We start from the raw sequence: 21,648 nt of genomic DNA on the forward strand, positions 1-21,648 counted from the left end.
ATTGTTAATCTGAAGCATACTTAAAAGAAGAGCTTGGAGCTATGCTTTATTTCAAGAAAGGAGCCACAAGAAAGCAGCTATGCTTTATTTTCAAGAAAGGCCAGGGGCACCTGGCTGGCCCAGTTGGTAAAGCCTGAGACTCTTCATCTCAGGGTCAGGAGTTCAAACCCATGTTGGGCATGGAGCCTACTGAAAAAAAGAAAGAAAGAAAGAGAACCATGAGTTATTGTTGACTGTTTCCTAAAGTCATATAGAATGATGCTAGCTCTTGGTGCTAAGAATGTGGAAAATAAAACTGGAAACATTGTTTTATCCTACATTTGACATAATGATAATGAATACCTGGAATCATGCACCTAATTCTGCCCCAAACCCTTAAAAAGAGAGCCTGGTAGATACATAAGGTTGTAATAAAGGGGAACTAAAATAATCAGATTCCCTGCGAAGAAAGTTGCTTTAAAAAAATTATTAAATAAGTGGATATTTGGAGGAAATCCTTACCTTTCTGAATTTTATGTCATAGAGAGCAATTACAATATTAAAAAATACTTCATTTTCTTTTTTTAAACATCTGTGTTGTTTATAATTTTTTTTTGACATTTATTTATTTATTTTGAGAGAGAGGGAGAGGGAGGCAGGGGAGGGGCAGAGAGAGAGGGAGTGACAGAGAATCCCAAGCAGGCTCCATACTGTGAGTGCAGAGTCCAACAGAGGGCTCCAACCCGTGAACCATGAGATCATGACCTGAAATGAAATCAAGAGTCGGAAGCTTAACCGACTGAGCCACCCAGGTACCCCAATTTTTTTTTAAAGTAGGCTCCATGGCCAATGTGGGACTTGAACTTATGACCCTGACATTAAGAGTCACATGCTCTACCGACTGAGGCAGCCAGGCAACCCCACTTCATTTTCAACATTTATTGAGAGAACATTAAATTCAGGGCCTATGCTCAACACTAGAGTTCACAATGAATAGAACAGAGGTTCACAACCATCATTAGAGAATACCAGACTAGACAGATCTTTAGTCCAACTGGGCACAGTTTTTCTCGAGTTCTTAGTAGATTGGCATCTGGTTTGCAGTACACAGTTTCTTGGGTTTGGTAGGCGTGTGTTGGTTGCCAGAGACCAATCATCCCTGGTGAACCTACAATCAACTTCTTCAAGCTACACATCTGAAGGACTGGACTCCTCATCCCACCGAGAGGATAAAGTTCTTACTTTTAATATAAACCTTCTCTTTAATGCTTACCTAGGTTTTGACAGACACCATCCTTGTCTGTGGTGAGCATTTCTGAGCGAGGAAGGTACAGACAGCTCCTGTATGACCAAGATGTGTTCCCCAAAGTTGATTTCTAACTTGGTTGTTTGAAACTGAAAATGCACTTTCCTCAGAGAAACAATGTGACAAACCTGGGTTAGGTTCTCAGGCCCACTCATAGGAGCCCACTTAGCACATATGCCACTCTGTGAGAAGAATGGACACCATGGCATTGTTTCCATGGGGAAAATGGGCCCCAGCAGCTGAACAAGGTCTTCCTTCCTCCCCCACTTCCTACCTCCATGAGTAATGAAGCCAGTGTGTTTACTGCAGGAAATGCAGCTCCTAGTGTGGGTGGCTGGGCTCTGTGGCAGACTGGAATGTCTTATCCACCTGGCACAGATAGTCTCTCACCTCTCCTGCCCTAAGCCCACCAGTGAGGGGAGTGGCATTAGGTAGGGAGTCTTTCCCCTTTCAGGGTAGGGCTGCTGGCATTCTTTTGTATCAAAGCCAGACACATAATTTCTGGGGTCCCTTGTTCAAAAAGAAAAAAAACAAATGCAGCTAAAGGTACTAAAACATAAAGGTTTTTTCTTTCCTTCTGGTCTCTCTCGACTTGTCCTGGTGTTTTAAATTTAGATAGACAGTTTATTATAACTGTTTAATATCGTGCTAAGGAAATATTTTGTTATTAGCATGGATTTCACAATTAATTTTTATATTGCCATAAACAATGCCAGTTCGAAATACAAGAGCATTTAACTCCTATGTGAAGTCACCAAAATGACACAATTTGTTTCGTAGCTCATACATGCATATATATTTTGTTCTTACCAAAGCAGTGGAACACCGCAGAAAACTAACTTAACCATTATTATTTCACTTCTTGATACACATTCTGCCAGGACTGTCTACCTTTGCCTTCATGAGGAGGAAGAAAGGACTGAAAGGAAAAGGAAATGTTTTCAGCATAAGTGGTTGGCTAATACAGGGAAGAAACACAAGAGAGGGTACAATAGGGTTCCTTGGTCTTTTGTGTTTCTTAGAATGCCATTGCCTTCTTTCTGGTTTCAAAGCAAGTTCTGGTTTCTTTTTTTTTTTTTTTTTTAATTTTTTTTTTTTTACCATTTATTTATTTTTGAGACAGAGAGAGACAGAGCATGAACGGGGCAGGGGCAGAGAGAGAGGGAGACACAGAATCGGAAGCAGGCTCCAGGCTCCGAGCCATCAGCCCAGAGCCTGACGCGGGGCTCGAACTCACGGACCGCGAGATCGTGACCTGAGCTGAAGTCGGACGCTCAACCGACTGAGCCACCCAGGCGCCCCAGCAAGTTCTGGTTTCAATGGAAAGCATGGCCTTTTGGAGTTATCAGCCCCCTCCACTTACTCGGCTGTGGGCATAACACCCCCTGTACTCACTGGCTTTGTTTCACTGAACTCCAGCACAGTGTGGGTCCATGAGTATTCTGTGCTTGTGGGGCATGGAGAATGCTCTCTGTGAATGGGGCAGCAAGGAACAGTGGACGTGCATATTGCTTCTCTTACTCACATGCATGCTCCATTGTCCCATCAACTGCACTATAAAACAGAAGTTCAAAGATAAAATTATTAGCTGGGGTGCCTGGGTGGCCCAGTCAGTTAAGCATCTGACTCTTGATTTTGGCTCAGGTCACAATCTCACAATCTGATTTGTGAGATCAAACCCTGAGACCTGCTCTATACTGCCAGCAAGGAGCCTGCCTGGGATTCTCTCTCTTACTCTCTCTCCCTGCCCCTCTCCAGCTCACACACACACGTGTGTACTCTCTCTCCCTCTCTCAAAAAATAAAAAACTAAGAAAAGGAGGATAAAATTATTAGGAATTTCAAGATGGCAACAGTAGAGTATTAAAACAAGCATAGTCTTTCTGAATGTGGGGTCCTGTATAACACCCTGAGTATGGGAGGCGTGGGGGTGAGGTTGGGGGAGGTGGGGAGAGGCCTTTGGCAGCCTAACACGGGCATTCACAAAGATAGAGCCACCCAGGGTGGGCAGATGGATCTTAGGCCTCCTGAGGGCCTCGCTATTTTTGTTTCAGGACACCATACCTAGGGCATTGTTAGAGATGGTGATGGCTTCAGTCAAGACCCCAGAGGTGGGTCTGGATCTATAGGGATGATAACATTTTCAGGGGAGGGTGTCTGAGTAGTGGCAACTGCCAGCTGGCAAAATATTTGTCAAACAGAAGGTGGGAGATGGGATTGTGGAAGGCAGACCTACTAAATCATACTACATACTAGTTGATAACTTGAGTACTCAGAATGCTGAATGTAAACAAATCTTCCACACAAGTTTACTTAGAGTTACAGATAGTAATTACCTTCTTTCCCAAGTGACAGATAGCTTGTCTATTTTGGAATGCAAAAGGGAAGGGAATGACCTTGTACAGTGAAAGCTGCTTTGTCCCCACAGTTGAAAATATTTATCAGTCCCTGTGGATGGGCAGAAAGAAATCATGTCTATTCTTTCTATTTACAGTGGTTATGTGGCAGAAGCCCGGATTATTCTCAAAATTACTCCAATAGGTATTTCCCAGTACACTTAAATGTTTAGTTACATAACCATTATTCAAGAAGTGTACAAATTTTTGTTTCAGAAAGTAATTTTATTGCACAGAAAGCCTGGCTTTATCTAAAAAAATTTAAGTAGCTTACTTACTGCAGCTTTTCTACAAAATCCCATTTATCATAGCCTAAGAGAATGATATAATGTTTATAAAGTGTTTACCCGAAACAGGCTGCTTGGTAGGAATTTGACAAATGATGCTATTACCATTCTCCCAAGGGGTAAGCTCTTTGTTGTCCCATCAAGTTAAATGTAGGATCTTTGATTTTCCTTTATAGGTGTCTCCCACCTCATAAAAGCATTCAACTGATCTGCCTCTTAATGAACTTTACATACAGTTTTAATGTATTTTGACTGAAGACAGTTTCTTCATAATTTTTAACTATAGTCAATTCTCGTTACTCGCAGATTCTGTTTGCAAACTTGACTACTTGCTTCAATTTATTTGTCCCAAAGACTGTACACTGTAAACCAGATGCCAATCCACTAATAACACAAGAAAAGCAAAATCAATACTCAGCATTTTCAGTCATTTGTGGTTATGCAAAGAGTGGTGAAAAATTTGTTGCCTTATGTCTACGTTTCCATAGAGGTTGAACAAGGCAGTAGTCTACCTTCTTGTATCAACTCTCATACTATAAGCAAGTGTCTTTTCTGTGGTCTATTTAGTGCCATATTTTTTTGTTTTGTTGTTGTTGGTGGTGGTGGCGATTTAGCTGTTTAAAATGGTCCCTAAGAATAATACTGATGTGCTGGCGAGTGTCCCTAAGTATAAGAAAGGTGTAATATGCCTTTCAGAGATTATATGTTAGATATTCTTCATTTAGCATGAGTTATAGTGCTTTTGGCCATGAGTTTAATGTTAAAGAATCAACAATATATATTAAATTAGGTGTCTTTAAATAGAAACACACAGAACACAAAATTATACAATGACTGATTGGCAAAAATCTTGAGACCAGAGTTTTGCAGGATCCTAATCCTGTTATTTCCCCTAGAAGCAATGGCTCAGCAGTCACTAATTCAGTGTTCTTGGTGACTTTATAGAACAAAGCTACCATGAACAAAGAATCAACTGTACTTGGCAATGCGTTTCTTCAGTGGAAAGTTATTTACAAATCAAATTACAATGTGTTCTTTTAGAAACCATGTCTAAGAGAGCAATCATTTTAAATTAAGAGTATAAACATAGATACATAGAAGCTTCAAGTTAGAGAAGACCTTGGATGTTACACATCTCTGCAGGCCCCTCCTTCCTCATTTCCTTTTATAGCACCCTGACAGGTGGCCATTGTTTTCTGATTGAATGCTTCCGGCAATGTAGCACCGCACTTCACCAGGAAGTCCTGTCCACTATGGTTCAGTTCCAATATCCAAAACTGTCCTTTCTTATACTGAGCCAAAATTTTCCTCTTGGAAATAGCCCTCCTGATGGTTTAGATCTGAACTCCAAAGCAACACGAAACACATCTACTCTTTCCTCTGCATAACAACCCTTTAGCAGATCTCTTTTCTGCAGGTTAAATAGACCCAATTCCCTCATCTGTTTTTCAGAGTATAAGATTTCCACACTTTTCTTGGATGTCTCTTCTGAAAGAATCCTAATTTGTTATGTATGGTAGTTCTTTTTATGTGATATCTATATTTGAACACAAAAAGTTCAGAAATTCTGAGCTCAACAGCATAGGTCTGATACCCCTGTGATTTGAATGCTGGGTGTATCACTTTAACACAATTTACATCATGTCATTATTATTTTTTTATGATTGCTCATACCGCATGAGTATCTGTGACTTACCCCTATATTATCAAGTCAAGCTGAATCTCCCAAGTCCTGGTCCTTTCCAAATGACTTTTCTGAACAAAGAGGCTATACTTTATATTTACTACAGTTAAATGTCATCTCTTTCTGTAAAAACCATGATTTTGAATAATTATTCTGTCGTCTATCATATTCTGATCTGAGTTCTTAAATTTGCTAAGTATCTTAATTCAAAACATTGACAAAAACATTACTCAGGACTGGGCAAAAGGGGAAGAAAAATGTGTATTGCTGTTTTTGAGAACGCAAGGCTTCAAGATTTGTGTCACTCCATTAATCAGCATTCTTCCAATCAACGTTTCTCTGCAATAATATAAACCCATATCCTCTCATCCCAACCTAAAGGTATCTTGACTTTTTGAAATGACCAACACATTTGTTCAATAATGTAATAATCCTATCAAGAAAGGAAGTGGTATTTCTTTGTAATGATTTACTTGAAAAGACTCCATGACTCCTACTAATAGTTACATTTTCCCTAACACACTGTGTTCTGTGATTTATATTAGGAAATTTCCAGGGTTTGGCATCAAGCTTAGTGGTCTGTATTTTTAAAATCTGTTTTGCCCTCCATCTTGCAAATCATGATACTGGCAGTTTATCTTAATAGGAAGATAGTAATTGAGTTGGAAAAAGATAAAACAAGTAGTCTAATGAGGGAATTTAAATTCAAACAGGTGAAGTGAGGGCAACTGGGTGACTAGAGACTTACCCTTCACTCATCTAAGCATTCACCAACTCCCGCTGATTCTGCCCCAAGACTATCACTTGTATCATCATTCCCTTTCTGTGCCCACTAGAGACACATTCTCTCTCTTTCTTTTTCTCTCATGTTTAAACCAGAGTTTGGATTGGGTTTTCCGTCACTGTGACAGAATTCTGACTTACCCAGTAAAGAGTGGCCCTTAGAGGGCATCAGAGTATTGTTACCAGATTAAGGATGCAGGGCAGAAAAAGCAATAGATTCTCCTACCTTCTCCCTGTCTCTAATTTCTTGTTCATCTAACCCACCTTTCCCATTTATGGCAGAATTACCTTTCTAAAGTACTCGTTGTATCATCTAAGTGCCTCTCCTACTGCCTTTAACATAAATCCAAAAGTTTTGGCATCCAAACAAGGCCTTCTCAGTCTGGTGCTAACTTGTCTGCATTCCCCTAGGCCTGTCAGATTTCTTCTACTTCCAAAGTGTGCCTGGCACATTCATGCCTTTGTACATTTTGCTCTCTCATTCAGAAATTTTTTCCCTGATCCTTCCTGATGGAATCACGCCCAGGCTCAGATATTCCCTCTTCCAGTTGAAGCTTTCCTGATGTCCTCATTAATTGTTCTTTCCAATAAGAGCAGGTAATTTGCATTTCTGTTCTGGAAGTAATCATCTCATGCTGCTTTATGGTGTACTTACTCGATCCTCTCCTGCATGACTCCACTACAACAGTGGCTTTCAGACTCTTTTGACAACAGCATAGTTCATAGCAATAATGAGAGATAAGTAGAAATACATTTTACACTGTTATCCAATTGGCTCATTTATATATACTTTATTTCATCAATTTTAAGAAATAAGTCTTCTAGGGGAGCCTGGGTGGCTCAGTCGGTTGAGTGTCCAACTTCGGCTCAGGTCATGATCTCACGGTTCATGGGTTCTAGCCCCACGTCGGCTCTGTGCTGACAGCTCAGAGCCTGGAGCCTGCTTCCGATTCTGTGTCTTCCTCTCTCTCTGCCCCTCCCTGGCTCGTGCTCTGTCTCTGTCTCTCAAAAATAACAATGAAAAGAAAATAGGTCTTCTGTGTTAATATTTCTAAAACCAGGATGCAGCAATAGAGTATCATATTTTGATAAGAGTTTTCACTTGTGTTGTTTTCACTTTCTTAATAGTACATAAAATAATGGCATGTCATGATTAATGACATTTCAGATTTGTTGAAATATAGTAGATAATGGAAACATAAGTTTCACAAAACAGTATTTACCATTTATTATGGGCAATGCTCTCTAGTTTTTTATTCTATTTCCACAAGAAAAAATGCAAGTCATAATCCACCAAAATCACTTCACTACTCACTACTGGATCATAGCCTTCAGTTTGAAAAACTACTGAGAACTGAAACTATTTACAGCCACACAATAGGATTGAGAACGAAGACCGATGACATTAACATGCCTTTACAACTCCACCATTCACAGAAACTTGACTTCAATTCCAAGAAATTCTTGCCCAAGAAGATGAAGTTGCAAATAACTTAACTGCGGTTTCAGGAATTTCCTCAAAGTCCATTTATCTGAACAACAGACTATTGACTGAACTAGCCTTCGTCAGGATAAACAGCCTGCTCCTCAACAGATTACTCTTGGATTTGTCAAACAATTGTTTACTCTTCTAGGCTCCCTTCAAAACTCTCCCCTCCCTGTAATCGTCCTGAATGATATTATAAATTCAGTCCAGTCTCAATCATGCTTTCATTGAAAAGACTTGTCTTAAACCAGATGCCCTGAATCTTAGAACTATTCTACGCATGATGTCCCTTTTTGAGATGCTAAGACTATCAACATAGTGGTATCACTTACTGTTGTAAGCAATAAACTTGGCTTTGATCAACAGGTTCTTTTGGTTGTCTTTGCTGGACGTCAGGAGTTGACACTACATTACAAGCTCTCAAGGGAAAAGCAGTATTTATTTGTTTTCCTCCTATCTCCTGCTGGTGATCAAACATTGATGGACAAGGAAGGAAGGGTGTCTCAGGGATCTGAGGGTATCCTATTGCCGGGGCAGGAGGGATGTGTAATGGTCACACCTAAGGAGCTCTTGTTGCAGAGAGACTGCATCCACAAAATCTTGCAGTTGGAAACAGGCTCCCCCTTTCTCTTGGTTTTATCTACTCAACCTCTTCACACCTGGTACTCAGATGATACTGTTTTAAATATAAAACATATAGAACACACCAGCTCTATCCCAACCACTTAACTTCAAGCTACTATGTGATATTTAAAGTGGTTATTTGCCTCAAGCTTGAAGATGGGCATAATAATGGTTAAGGGGCTACCAAACGTTTGGTCCTCACCAGGAATTATTAAGTCATTGAAAAAATGTGCTGACCCGTGTCTCTAAATTGATAAATAACTACATAAATTTCCCATAAATGCTGGAAAGGCTCCTTGGACCAAATAAGTCATGGTAAATAAAATTAAGTTTGCTTTCATCCAAGTAGTCCCAAGAAGGCACCAATCTACATTTCCCACTACATCTCACAGTACACCCCTTCCCAAATTCTGATTCAGGCCTAGTCCCAGCTCAGCAACAAGCCAGGTGCTCTCCTTCCTGTTTTAGCTCTCTTGCTGTTCCCAACGCAACAACACCCTCCCCCTCGTCTCCTCTGGTTATATCTCCTTCAGATCCAGCTGAGCCTCCTCTGGTTATATCTGCTCCTTCTGGTCCAGATGAAAGATCACCCGTGGCGACCTCACTTAGAAGCCCTCCTCCATACCCTCAGGCAGAATTAATGACCTTCTTAGCTTTTAGCCGCTAACAGTGTCGGCTTCGTACTCAGGCTGCTATCTTCTAGCCAACCTGTCTTCAGGCCCAGGCTTTCTTGTTTCCCGGCCCATCCCTAAGCACACGGGCTAAGGCTCACTCCTCTCGGATGGCCCAGTGGCTTGCCCGTAGTAGGTGAGCAAATAAACACTAGCAAGGAGTTTGGTCACTTTGTGCTATAGTGATGTGGCAAGGGCAGAGCACAGAGGGCCCGTCTGCCCACCTCCCACCCAGCCCCCGGCCCAGCCCAGCCCACCTGAGGTGGCTGATGACACCGCGTGCCTCTCCCGCCGCCCCCGCAGCGCGCGGAACCCAGTCACCAGCGTTGGAAATTCCGGCGCGTGCAGGCGCTCCGGGCCGAGCGGGGGCGGGGGAACCCGTGGACTGAGCCTGTGACGCGAGGGGGCGTGGCTCATGGATACCCCGCCCCCTCTCCCTCGCCCTCTCTCGCGGGTCGGGGTTACATGGCGGCGACTGCGGCAAAGCGAGAGCCTCGGAGACGCCGCTGCCGCCAGCACAGCCGGAGACCTGAGCCGACATTGGGGGCTGTCCGCGGGCCCCGCACTCCCTCGATGAGCCGGAGAAGTCCCGTGAGTGTGTGTGTGTACGTGTGCGGGGCGCGCCGGCGGGGCGGCTCTGGAGGGCGCCGCGGCGGGCCCGCCGGCGGCGGCGGAGCCGGCTCCTTCCTCCATTGTGTGTGACCCTCCGGCGGCCGCCGCTCAACAAAGGCGCTTTTGTTCCGTCTCCGGCCCTCCCGCCCGCCGGCCCGCCCGCTCGGGCCTGGCCGGCGCGTCCCCGCGCGAGCCGGCGGGCGGCGGGCCGGGGTCCCCGCGTGGGGCCGGCAGACCGCCCCACGCGCCCCTCCCACCCGGCACGCCCCTCGCTGGCTGCCGGGCCCGGCCGCGCCCGCCGGCCCCGGGGCCCCGCTGCTCCGCTGCGGCATCGCCACCCGCGCCGGGCTCCGCGGGTTCGAAGCCCGCCCCGGGCGGCGAGCGACGGCGAGGGGCGGCGGCCGGGATGGGCGGCCCGGGGAGCGTGAGGTGGCGCGGAGTCTCGCCTTCTTGGCACGCTGCCTTCGAAATGCTCCCGCGTCTCCTCCCCCATCCCACTCCGGTGACTCGGCCTCAGCTGACTCCGGCCGGGCAAAGTCTCCAGTGGACTCGGCGAATTGCGTAGCGTGCACCACTCACCCGGCTGGTCTCAGAGCCCCGAAGTCTTCTGCCTAAGTTTTGAGTTGTAGCTGTAAATGAGGTACAGAAAACTTGTCCGAGTCGGAATTCCTAATTTCTTCCCCCCCCCACTGCAGCCTTTCCTTAGCTGCGTTCGGGACTTGGAGCATTGGTCTTTGAAAGTACCCAAATGGAAACTTGTTTTGTCAGTTCACTGAAAAGGGCCTCTTCACTTGGCTGTGCGTTTTTATCTGATTTAGTGAGGTGCGTTGAAAAGTAAAGGTCTTCTAGCCTCCTTTGTTCCTTGGCTTAGCGAGACTCAACTGGTTCAGGTGTTAGGTGGGAGCTCTGTGAAGCAGGATCTTTTTGATTCCTTTCCTGTTTTATTTATCTTTTGCTTGCTCATTGGCAAACATCCAATGAAGTGGTGGAATTAGAAGCTTTATTGCGTTTGCAGCAAAATTCGTGTTGTTTTCTTCAGTGCTAAAAATGCTCTTAAAAGTCAGTATTAACTTTTTTAACGATGCAAGATGATTTGTCAAGGGAAAAAAATTAACGGGGGACAAAATGGAGCTCAGACAGCTTCAGTGTAATTTTCTGATTGCTTGTTTCTTCTAGCCTTGTTCTGTTTTAAAGTTCTGATTGGATATATTCTCCCTTAAGCGTTGGGAAACTGAGATGGAAAGAGTAATCTGACAGGAAGAATGTAGGGTCCAAACAGGGCCTGGCCCTGAAAAGGAACGGCTTCTAGAGTTTCTTCTTAGAAATGTCAGGTTTTAATGTGTGAAAAGTAATTTTGAACTGGGTGGAAGAATTTCTAACCTCTCTAACAAGTCGTTGTTCAAACACGTTTATGAAGGGCTTGCTTGCAGTGTGCCAAGGAGTGTAAAGTCCTTTCACATATATATGTTACATCACTTAGTAAGAATTGCCTGGTGAAACTTGTAAAATTGCTTATTGGTGTTCTAAATTCAGTAATTGTAGTCATCTAGGAAATATGCCAGATTTGAGCAGGACATGTTTTATTATTTAGATGTTACTGTTAAGCAAAAAAAAAAAAAAAAAATCTCTGGGAAATAGGGAATTGTTTATAAAAACCTTTATATATGACCATATTTTGGAGTTCATTTACTTGCAAAAGAGGATTAAATGTAGTGTTTGGCTACTCTTTGTGATTAAGAAAGAATCTGAAGAAGATTGATTTGAAGATGAGTTAATTTTGCGATAGAAACAGCACATGTTCTCATGACAAGTGTTAGTACTAAATGTGTTGCAGTGTTTTGCATAAATTCATTTAAGCATCGTGAGAATTCATAACTGACAAAATAGTAAGGTTTGCTGACTCAGGGTACATTACTGAAGGGGATGGGGTCTGGTAGGAGGAAGCTTAGAAGTGTGGCAAGTTTTGAGTTGGATGATGACTCATACTGCCCACGGACTGCTACGTGGCCCTTTTTTTTTTTATACACTGTATTTTTTTAAATGATAGGGCTAAAATGTTTCTGTCCACATCATAATTCTCTCAAGAGGAGCCACAGTTTCTCTAAGAGTAATGGCTTCTTAAATTGCATTTTAAAAGAAGGTCATATAACCTACAGGTGGAATTTTGTAACGTTTGTTGAGAGGTAAAATTAATTGCTGGTCAGTTGCTATGATTAAACGTTTGATACCAGCAGTTCTTCCCTTATTGAGAGATTTGTTAAGGATTATTTAAAAACAGAACTTTTGTGGTATGGGTAGAAATTAACCTTATGTTCTCATTGGTAATTTAAAAGTTATCTTTAATATGTAGAAATTAGTTTAAATAAATGTAAAGGTGCAGAAATATTAATCGGATATAGCTCTGAACATGAGCATTTCACTCTGATAGAATTATACATAGTGCTTTCTCCTGATCTACATGAATTTTCTGTTTTAATAAAGACAACTTGAAGTAGGTGTTGTTATAGGCACTTTTTCATCAGTGCTTTTTCCCCCCAAGTTTATTTTTAATTATTTTTAATTTTTAAGTAGTCTCTACACCCAATATGGGGCTCGAATTCACAACCCTGAGGTCAGGAGTCCCATGCTCCACTGACTGAGCCAGCCAGGCACCCCTCATCAGTCTTTTTTTTAAAGACCAGCAGAATGTAAGTTTCCAAATTTAGGACTCGAACTGAAATTTGGTAACAAGATATTTTGACAGAGTTTTTAAAGCCACCATTTAGCAGGTTGGCTTAAAATAAGACTGAGGGGGGAAAAAGATTGAGGAGAATAGCAGTTTGTTTTAAAAGTGAGAAGAAAAACTCCCCATCCCCTAGGTTTTCTTCTCAAAGTGATTTATTTGAAGAGTTTTGCAGGTAGTAAGGTGTATTGTTAATGTGAATTAAATCTTTGGAAAGATTTTGGAAGATCCTTCCATGATTTATACAGAAGTTTAATGAAGTTTAATTTAAACTTTGTATTTCCCACTAAAGGAAGTTTAAAAATACAAATGTAAAAGTATCGTATATTTTCAAAACATCCTATCACCTAGAGGTTGAACATGTTGTATTTCCAGGTTTAAAAAAAATTTTTTTAAGTATATTTATTTATTTTGAGAGAACAAGTGGGTGCACAAGCAGGGGCAGGGCAGAGAGAGCAGGAGAGACCGAATCCTAAGCAGGCTCTGTGCCATCAGCACAGAGCCCGATGTGGGGCTCTAACTCACATGAGATCATGACCTGAGCTGAGATCAAGAGTAAGATGCTTAACTGACTGCGCTCCCCCCCCCCCCGCAGTAATTATCTTTTTAAGAGTATAGATAATTACCTGTCATTCATAATTCAGAATTTATGAACAAACTGGATACCTTAGCCTGTCTCCTTTCCATGAGATCCTTATGAAACGGTGAGCCACACCTCTGCGGTCCAGTTCCTTGTTCGCATTGCCCATTTGAACCATGTGTTACTCTAGGACTCCTGTTAAAATAGATGTCTCAAAATAAGTTCTTTGTGGCATTGTTGGCTGCCCTGTGTCAGCTCCTTCAGCCTGTTTTGTGGGCTGTTAACATTACTCTGTAGCTTGCTAGTGGTATGGGGATTTTGGTCAGTATTATTGCTCAGAGACCTGACTGAAACTTTACAAAAACAAAACAACATAGTGTTATTGTAGTTAATGGCTTTTCCCAGGGAGTTGGCTTTTCATGTGGAGCTGATGCTTTTAAGGTAACAGTGGTATGGGCTGAGTCCAGCATCAAGTTTTTTCTTCCATAAGCTGTGTATTTAGAAAATATAGTGTGCCCCGCTGATGGTTCTTAAAAGGTTTGTCTTTCATACATGTCAGCCCTTTAAATCTATTTAAGGATTTAAAAGTGTACACAGATTGAACGTTTATATAGCAAATCAGATTTTTCCATTGATTTTCATTTAAAGTTAGTATGTCATTTCATGGGAAAAAAATGGTAGCACAAAAGTTGTTTGTTAGAATACTTCAGGGAAGAAACTTCCTCTGCTGAGAATGAAATCTCTGCATTTAATTCTGTATCAACTATAAAATATTAGCGTTTACAGAGGAGTCATGGCCATTTTCTTACCCCAGGTACATGATAGCTGAGGAACCCGAGGCCCAGAGAGAACTAACATCTTAGTACTCAGTGTTATTTCTGAACCAGCAGTATTAACATCACCCAGAAATTTGTTAGTGCAGAGTTCTCCACCCCATCCCAAGGCCTACTGAATTGGAATCTACATTTTCACAGGACTCTTAGGTGATTCAAATGCACACTCATTTCTAGAAGCTCTGCTAAATGATGTATATTTAGTTGCTTAACTGGTTAGTGACTGATTTGGAAAATTCAGGTTTTCTGAGTTGCTCCTTTTATTGGGTCTCCTGAAAAAAGTCAAAAGGGAAATTGAAGCTCTAATTGATCACTGTTCAATAGAACTTTCTGTGATGATGGAAGTGTTGTATTCTTTGTTGTCCAGTGAGGTAGCCACTAGCCACATGTAACTGTTGAGCACTTTATGATGCCTAGTGCACCTGAGGAACTGAATGTTTAACTTAATTTTATTTATTTATTTTTAATGTCTATTTTTGAGAGAGAGAGAGACAAAGCACAGACAGGGGAGGGGCGGAGAGAGAGGGAGACACAGAATCTGAAGCAGGCTCCAGGCTCTGAGCTGTCAGCACGGGGCTTGAACTCACGAACTATGAGATCATGACCTGAGCCGAAGTCGGACACTCAACCGACTGAGCCACCCAGCCGCCCCTGTTTTAATTATATTTAAATAGCTGCGTGTAGCTAGTGGCTACCATATTGGACAGTGCAGATCTAGATGATTTTTGCCAGTACCAAATTTAAAATAATCTAAGGTGTAATTTAATAACTGATTAGGCTCAGTTTAATAATTTCCTTCTTGGGGCACCTGGATGGCTCACTTGGTTAAGCAGCCAACTCTTGATTTCAGTTCAGGTCATGATCTCACTGTTCCTGAGATTGAGCCCCGCCCGCGTAGGGCTGTGTGCTGGCAGCATAGAGCCTGCTTGGGATTCTCTCCCTGTCTGCCTCCCCCACCACACCACTCGCTCACTCTCTCAAAATAAATAAATATTAAAAAATAATTTCCTTCTTCATTTACAAATTGGAAAGATGGTTTCTAACTGCTTGCTTTTCCATTATACCCAGATATGATTTTAGTAGTTAATATAAAGTACTGCCAGTTTTCTGATTGATACTGTTGTATTTAGTAGATAATGTAAGTTGCAAGAATGTATGTTTTCCTGTTTGTCTTAATAAAGATATTTTCACTCAGATTAAAAAAATTAAAGGGGCGTCTGGGTGGCTCAGTCAGTTAAGTGTCTGACTTCGACTCAGGTCAGGATCTTACGGTTCTGAGTTTGAGCCCAGCATCGGGCTCTGGGCTGACAGCTCAGAGCCTGGAGCCTACTTTGGATTCTGTGCCTCTCTCTCTGCCTCTCTCCCGGTCACACCCTGTCTCTCTTGCTCAAAAATAATAAACATTAAAAAATTAAAAATAGTTGTTAAATAAATGTGCCTTAATTATCTTGTAGATAGTATCGAGGGGATAGTTTTTGCCTCTGGTCTAGTACCTCCAGGCTTGTTGGCACTTGTTGATAGCTGCCAGATTGATCTGCCATTTTTAAAAAATGTTTTATTTATTATTGAGAGAGAGAGAGCACGAGCGCAAGAAAGTGGGGGAGAGGCAGAGAGAGAGGGTGACAGAGGGTCTGAAAGGGGTTCATGCACTGACAGCAGAGTGCCCGATATGGGGCTTGAACTCAGAAGCCACGAGATCATACCCTGAGCCAAAATAAAGAGATGCTTAACCGACTGAGCCACCTAGGCACCCCTGCCATTTTTTATATTATTTCCAGGTGCAGAAACATTGATTGATTCTTAACTTCGCACATTAGGCACAGGGAAGAACTAACCCTAAGGTAAATCAGACTGGCCAGTGTCCAGATCTTCACATTTACTATGTATATGATTTCAGTGAAGTTGTTTTCTCTCTCAGAGTATCAGTACTTTTGTTTGTAAAATAAGATTTGCAAGGTACTAGTTCTGAGTAGCAGAAATAATTTGTCACTTAGAAAATGCCTCGCGCTTAATACATACTTAGTAAATACAAATTGCCTTCCTAAGACCTCCTGGTTAGCTTTTATGGCCTTCTGTAATTTAGTCTTATGCTTAAGATTTCAACCAGGCTTAAGACATAGTGTAATTTTAGATTTTACTGGTTTCCACTGGTTGCTGTAACTTCATGCTTTGCTTCACTCGTGTCATATCCCTTGTAGATTCTTCCACTTGAGCTCTGCTTTCCTTCTCTTGACTTCTTATGGACTCATCTCTTGGTTGTATCATGAATTTTTCCCTTTCTACTGGATCGTCTTTATTAGTACATAAATGTGCTCTGAACTATCTAATGTGGTAGCCACTGGCCACATGTGGCTATTTAAATAAAAATTTATTGAGGAAAAACTATCAGTTTCTCAGCCTTCTAACCATATTTCATTTGTTCAGTAGCCATATGTGGCTGATTGGCTACCATATTGGACAGTATGTCTATAGAAATCTGTTACATACCCTCTCCTGATTGATTGCACATTCTCCTCTAGCTACTGTCTAATTTCTCATTTCTCTGATTGTCTTTGAAGCAAAATTTCAGGGGTTGTCTTTGTGTGCTCTCTCCTCTTTGCTCCTCAGCCTGCTCTAGACTGGCTTCTGTCACCATCTCAACCCCATGAAATTGCTCTAATCAAGATACCAGTGACTTTTGATTTACCAAATTCATCTTACCGGATCTTGTAATAGAATTCAATATAGTTGACTACTGTTTTCTGCATATTCACCTGCTTTTCTTAGCTTATGAGACATATATTCTTGTTTTTCTGCTACCTCACACCTTGTTAAAATTTTTTACAGGCTTCTGTCCTCTACCTGCCTCCACATATTGGCATATCCCAGAGTTTAGTTCTGGGCCTCCCCCAACCCTTTCTAAAGTCTTTTCCCAGCTGGTCGACTCATTCAACTTAAGTACTGTCTACTGTGGATAATTCTCAGATTTACATTTAGACTTCTCACCTGAGCTCCAGACATTATCCAGTGTGTACCTGATACTACCACTCAGTTACCTAAACAGACACTATGTAAATAGGCTTAACATATCCAAAATAGAACTTTTTCCCATATTATTATTCTTCCAGTCTTCCCCATCTCAGTAATTGGCACCTAGGTGTTGTCCTTAAATCCTCTTTCCCTTACCCCCCATGTCTAATCCATCACCAGATTCTCTTAGTCTCCAGAATATTGTTTGAATCTCTCTCCTATTTTACATCTTGATTGCTACCATCCTAGTTTTAGCCACCATCACCTCACTTGGCCTACTGAAAATAGCTTTTAACTGGTTCTACTTTCACTCTATTATCTTCAGTCCATTCTCCTACCAGTAGCCAGAATTCATCTTTTTAAAATGTAAATGAAACTGTGCCAGTTGTTTGCTTAAATCCTTCATAGCTTTCCTTTGTGCTTACTGTAAAATTCAGAGCCTCATGTGTTATTTTTCTACTTGTCTAGTTTTAACTCCACATCACTCCCCCCTCTCTTTGCTCAGGATGCTGTGGCTACACTGCCATCCTTTCCTCCAAAATACCACGTTCTTTCCTTCTTTAGGTTGTATTTGCTGTTTTTTCTGCTTGGAATGCTCTGCTCCCATCTCATAGCAATGCTGGTACCGTCTTATTTAGATTTCAGCTTCTTAGATGGCCATTTCCCAGACACTCAATCATAGCACTTAGATAAATCTGGAGTTATGTTATTTCTTTGTTAATCTGTCCTCACTAGATTGTAAACTAGATTGTAAACTCTTTGGAAGTAGAAGAACCTTAACTGTCTTAATATGCACTGTACCATCAAATAGTGCCTGACACATGCCAGGTACTCAGTAAATTAAATTTTTGTGGACTATAGAAAATGTTTGATTCCTTTAAGCTTCTAAAAGGGAAAACTACATTAAAGATTGTGTTGTCAATGTAACATGTGATTCTGGCCTGGGTCCTTTAGCTCTCAAGTACATTATTGGTATAATTGCAGAAACTTAAATGGGATCTGAGTATTCGATAGTAGTATTATACCAGTGTTAATTTCCTGATCTTGATTACTTTTTGGTTATACAGAAGAGTGTCCTGTCTGTAGGAAATATATTGTACTCTGTAAGAGGTGGGGGAGTGTTTACTGGTCAGTAAAAAAAAAAAAAGCATTATTATTTGAGAGAAGGTCATGGGCTTTAGTTTGCAACCTGAGATTCAAATCATGGCTCTTTCATTGATGTGTGATGTTGAATGCATTATTTAAATTGTCTGAAATAAAGGTCATAAAATCCATTTTACAGCCTTGTTAGGATTTAGTATAAGAGTATATGTCCAGTACAATAGTTGCCACATAATACATTCTTAATCAAGTTTGTTATTTCAATGAAAATATGTATATCTTGATTAACATGGTTAATTTCCATTTCTTTCGGAATTACCAATGAATCTGTAACGTTTAATGTATTGGTTTATATTATGATTGATGTAAAAGTATAAAAGAACCTCTTGACAAACTAAGTCATTACTTGCAGTTGTTGATTTATTTAGTTTTCCTTTTTTCCCTTCCTTTTACTCTCCATTGATGGACATGTTATTAAGTAAACATAATGACCAAAAAGGAAGAAGGTGTTTAAGGATAACCTGTGAGCCTTTTACTAGTTATCACAGTCTTTTTAAAATATTATAAATTATTTCACCAATTCTGTAAACCTTAAAATTGCATGATTCAGTTCACCCCTTTCCAGCACTTTGTGCTCTTGTTGTCTTAAAATTTATTTCTACATGTGCTGTAAACCCCATGATACATTATTATTTTTGCTTTAAATCAGTAATCTCTTAAAGACATTTAAACATGTAGATGTTTTTTGTTTTGTTTTAAGATTTTTTATATTCTCCAGTTATTTACCCCTTCCGGAGATTTTGTTCCTTTCTGCAGCTTCCATTTGTTGTCATTTTCCTTCAGCCCAAGAACTTTTAGCATTTTTTTAGCAAAAGTCTGAGGGAGACCAATTCTTGTCACTTTTGTCTCTTTGAAAATGTCTGTATTTCATCTTCACTTTTGAAATGTATTTCCCTAGATACAGAATTCTGGGTTAATATTTCCTTTTTTTTTTTTTTTTTTTTTTTGGCACTTGAAAGATGACGTTAGGTTGTCTTCTGGCTTTCATCATTTCTAGTGATAAATCAGCCATCCTATTCATTCTTCTCTTAATATATTTAACTCTTTTTTACCTGGTTGCTTTTAAGAGGAGCTCTTTTTTTTTTTTTCCTCCTCCTCCATTTTCAACAATTTGGCTATGATCTGCCTAGGTATGAATTTCTTTATATTTATCCTGCTTGCCTTGCATTGAGTTGTTGAGTCTGTGAGTAGGTGTCTTTTGTCAGTTTTGGAAAGTCTTTGTTGACTATCTCTTCATATATTTCTACCCTGTCAGCTTTCTGAATCTGTTCAGCCTAGCTGTTAGCTCGTGGGACTGCTTGGACATTTCTTTGCTTTCTGGTACCACTTCAGGTTTTCTGTACTTTGTGTTTTTGCCCTGTTTATTTGCTTTAGGGAGAACATCTGCCTTATACTCAGAATGCATTGCTTCCTGACTTGTCCCTCGCCACCGCCCTCAGAGGGCAGCTGCCTTGGATGTGTTGGAGGCCCATATGCTTCATGAGATTCTCTCTCAGCTTTCCTGCCTTACCCTCAGATTTTTGTTCTCAGTGAGGACCTGTGGGGAAGAGTTGGCGGGTGGGACTTGAAGCTGGGCCTCCTCTGAATTCTAATCTGTTTGCTGAAACCACATGTAGCTATTAAAGTTGGTTATAAATTTGGTTGGTTTCTTCTCAGTTTTGTTAGTGGTAAATTATTTACTTTGCCAGGAATGAGAATAGTTATGCCATGGTCCTTCTTTTATGAAGGGCTTAATGTTTTCTAGAATTTATTTAGATTTCTTTGGGGCACCTGGATGGCTCAGTCAGTTAAGCGACCTACTTCAGCTCAGGTCATGATCTCACAGTTCGTGGGTTCGAGTCCTGTGTTAGGCTGTGTGCTAACATCTCAGAGTCTGGAGCTTGCTTTGGATTCTGTGTCTCTCTTTGCCCCTCCCCCTGCTTGCGTGCGCGCGCTCTCTCTCTCTCTCTCTCTGTCTCAAAAATAAATATTAAAAAAATTTTTTTAGAATTTAGATTTCTTTGCATCTTTAGATTTCCTGTTGAGTTTTTTTAAAAACTGCAATATTGTAGCTTATCCAACTTATTGTGGTTTATAGGGTGAGAGTAATAGAGTCTTGTAATTTTCTGCATTCCAATCAGAAGTGGAAATCCTGAACCTTTCTTTAAAATTATAAAACTTTGGTTGTACCTGGGTGGCTCAGTTGGTTAATTATCCAGCTCTTGATTTTGGCTCAAGGAATGATATCACGGTTTCATGGGTTCGAGCCCTGCATTGGGCTTTGCACTGGCAGCACAGAGCCTGATTGGGATTTTCTCTCTCCCTTTCTCTGCCCCTCCCCCACTCACACTGTCTCTCAAAAAAGATAAATAAACTTAAAAAAATTATAAAATTTTAGAGCTGGAAGAGGCTGTAGTAGTCATGTAGTTTAGCTACATCATTTTCCTGATGAGGAACTGAGGCCTAGAAATGTGGACTACTTTGATACACAGCTAATTTAGCCTTGAATCCTGAACTAGATGTCAGATCTCTTTAATTCATTTTTTACCCCCTTTTAATATGGGCTTAGTGAACCCAGACAGGAATTTTTCAGTAGTGCCAAACGTTAGTGTGAATCTGACAGGAAACTTACACTGTGCTTTTTAATCTTGTAAGCTTGTTCAGCCTTGGAGAAAATGAGAAACAAACCAGGAAGGATATTCCAGGAAAGTTACATGCCATTCTGATTCATTTTTTTTTTTTAATTGGGTATTATTCTCCAATGAAGTATGTGGTTCTGTCCATTTGATGAGAGTCCAAAAGTGTTTTGCATGGCCTTCTTCATACCCTCACCAGGGTTAGCTGAAAAATGACAGCAGTTATGTTTGATGTGCAGTCTGGAAAGCTTTGATGTTAAATGCCATAGAGCCTGCTAGGATGAACTGAAGAATAATCAGAATAATGTCAAGGTCTCCCATATCTTCATGATACCTACTTGCTATCACATGGGCTAATGGCTTCCTATAGAATCCTGCTTGTCTACTAATATAAGACTCTATTTCAGTGGTACAACCCCTTCTTACTACCTCGGCAACAAAAAAGGCACTATAACAAAGCTGAAGGTTTTTGTTTTTGTTTTCAGTCTGAGTGAGCTTGTTTCACATGTTGATAAACCTGTGTGTTTACCATAGGGTGAGGCTCCTGGGGGGAATGCCTGGAAAGGAAAGTACCAGATCTAGGAGTCATCACTGATGTTCCCCTGTGGTAGGTCAGAGTATGATCTGATTCTGAAAAAATTGAGGATAGAGCTTATCTTCTCCAAAACTTCTTACTGTCAAATACAATTTGATATTTACATTAATTCACTCAGTACAGTTTTTAAAATGCCTACAAGTACCAGGTACTATGCTCAGAAAGTATTAATAAAGCAACTGAATCTCAAAAACCTTTTATTTTAAAAAAGAGCTACATGCAACAAAGGGGAGGGGAACAGTGCCCTGGAAGTGTAGAGGGATCTGAAGAGTAGAGATGAGATTAGATTGGGCAAGGATGGCCTAA

General features: G+C 41.0%; 2 protein-coding genes across 4 annotated transcripts in view; one reads left to right on the forward strand and one right to left on the reverse strand.

Moving 5' to 3' along the window:
* LEO1 (LEO1 homolog, Paf1/RNA polymerase II complex component) overlaps window positions 1-9,561 on the reverse strand; it is a 75,458-nt gene extending 65,897 nt beyond the window's left edge. For 2 of the 3 annotated variants that reach the window (XM_049613632.1, XM_049613628.1), the window contains exon 1: window positions 9,473-9,561. The gene's annotated coding sequence lies outside the window, so the exon portion shown is untranslated. Of the gene's footprint in view, window positions 1-2,680; window positions 2,840-9,472 lie in introns of those variants that run through there. The other variant, XM_049613629.1, reaches the window with a different exon arrangement.
* A 156-nt stretch (window positions 9,562-9,717) lies between these two features.
* Window positions 9,718-21,648, forward strand: part of MAPK6 (mitogen-activated protein kinase 6) — a 35,936-nt gene continuing 24,005 nt past the window's right edge. The window contains exon 1 of the mRNA XM_049613627.1: window positions 9,718-9,806. The gene's annotated coding sequence lies outside the window, so the exon portion shown is untranslated. The remainder of the gene's footprint in view (window positions 9,807-21,648) is intronic.

The sequence above is a fragment of the Panthera uncia genome (assembly GCF_023721935.1).
Source record: "Panthera uncia isolate 11264 chromosome B3 unlocalized genomic scaffold, Puncia_PCG_1.0 HiC_scaffold_1, whole genome shotgun sequence".
NCBI lineage: Eukaryota > Metazoa > Chordata > Mammalia > Carnivora > Felidae > Panthera > Panthera uncia.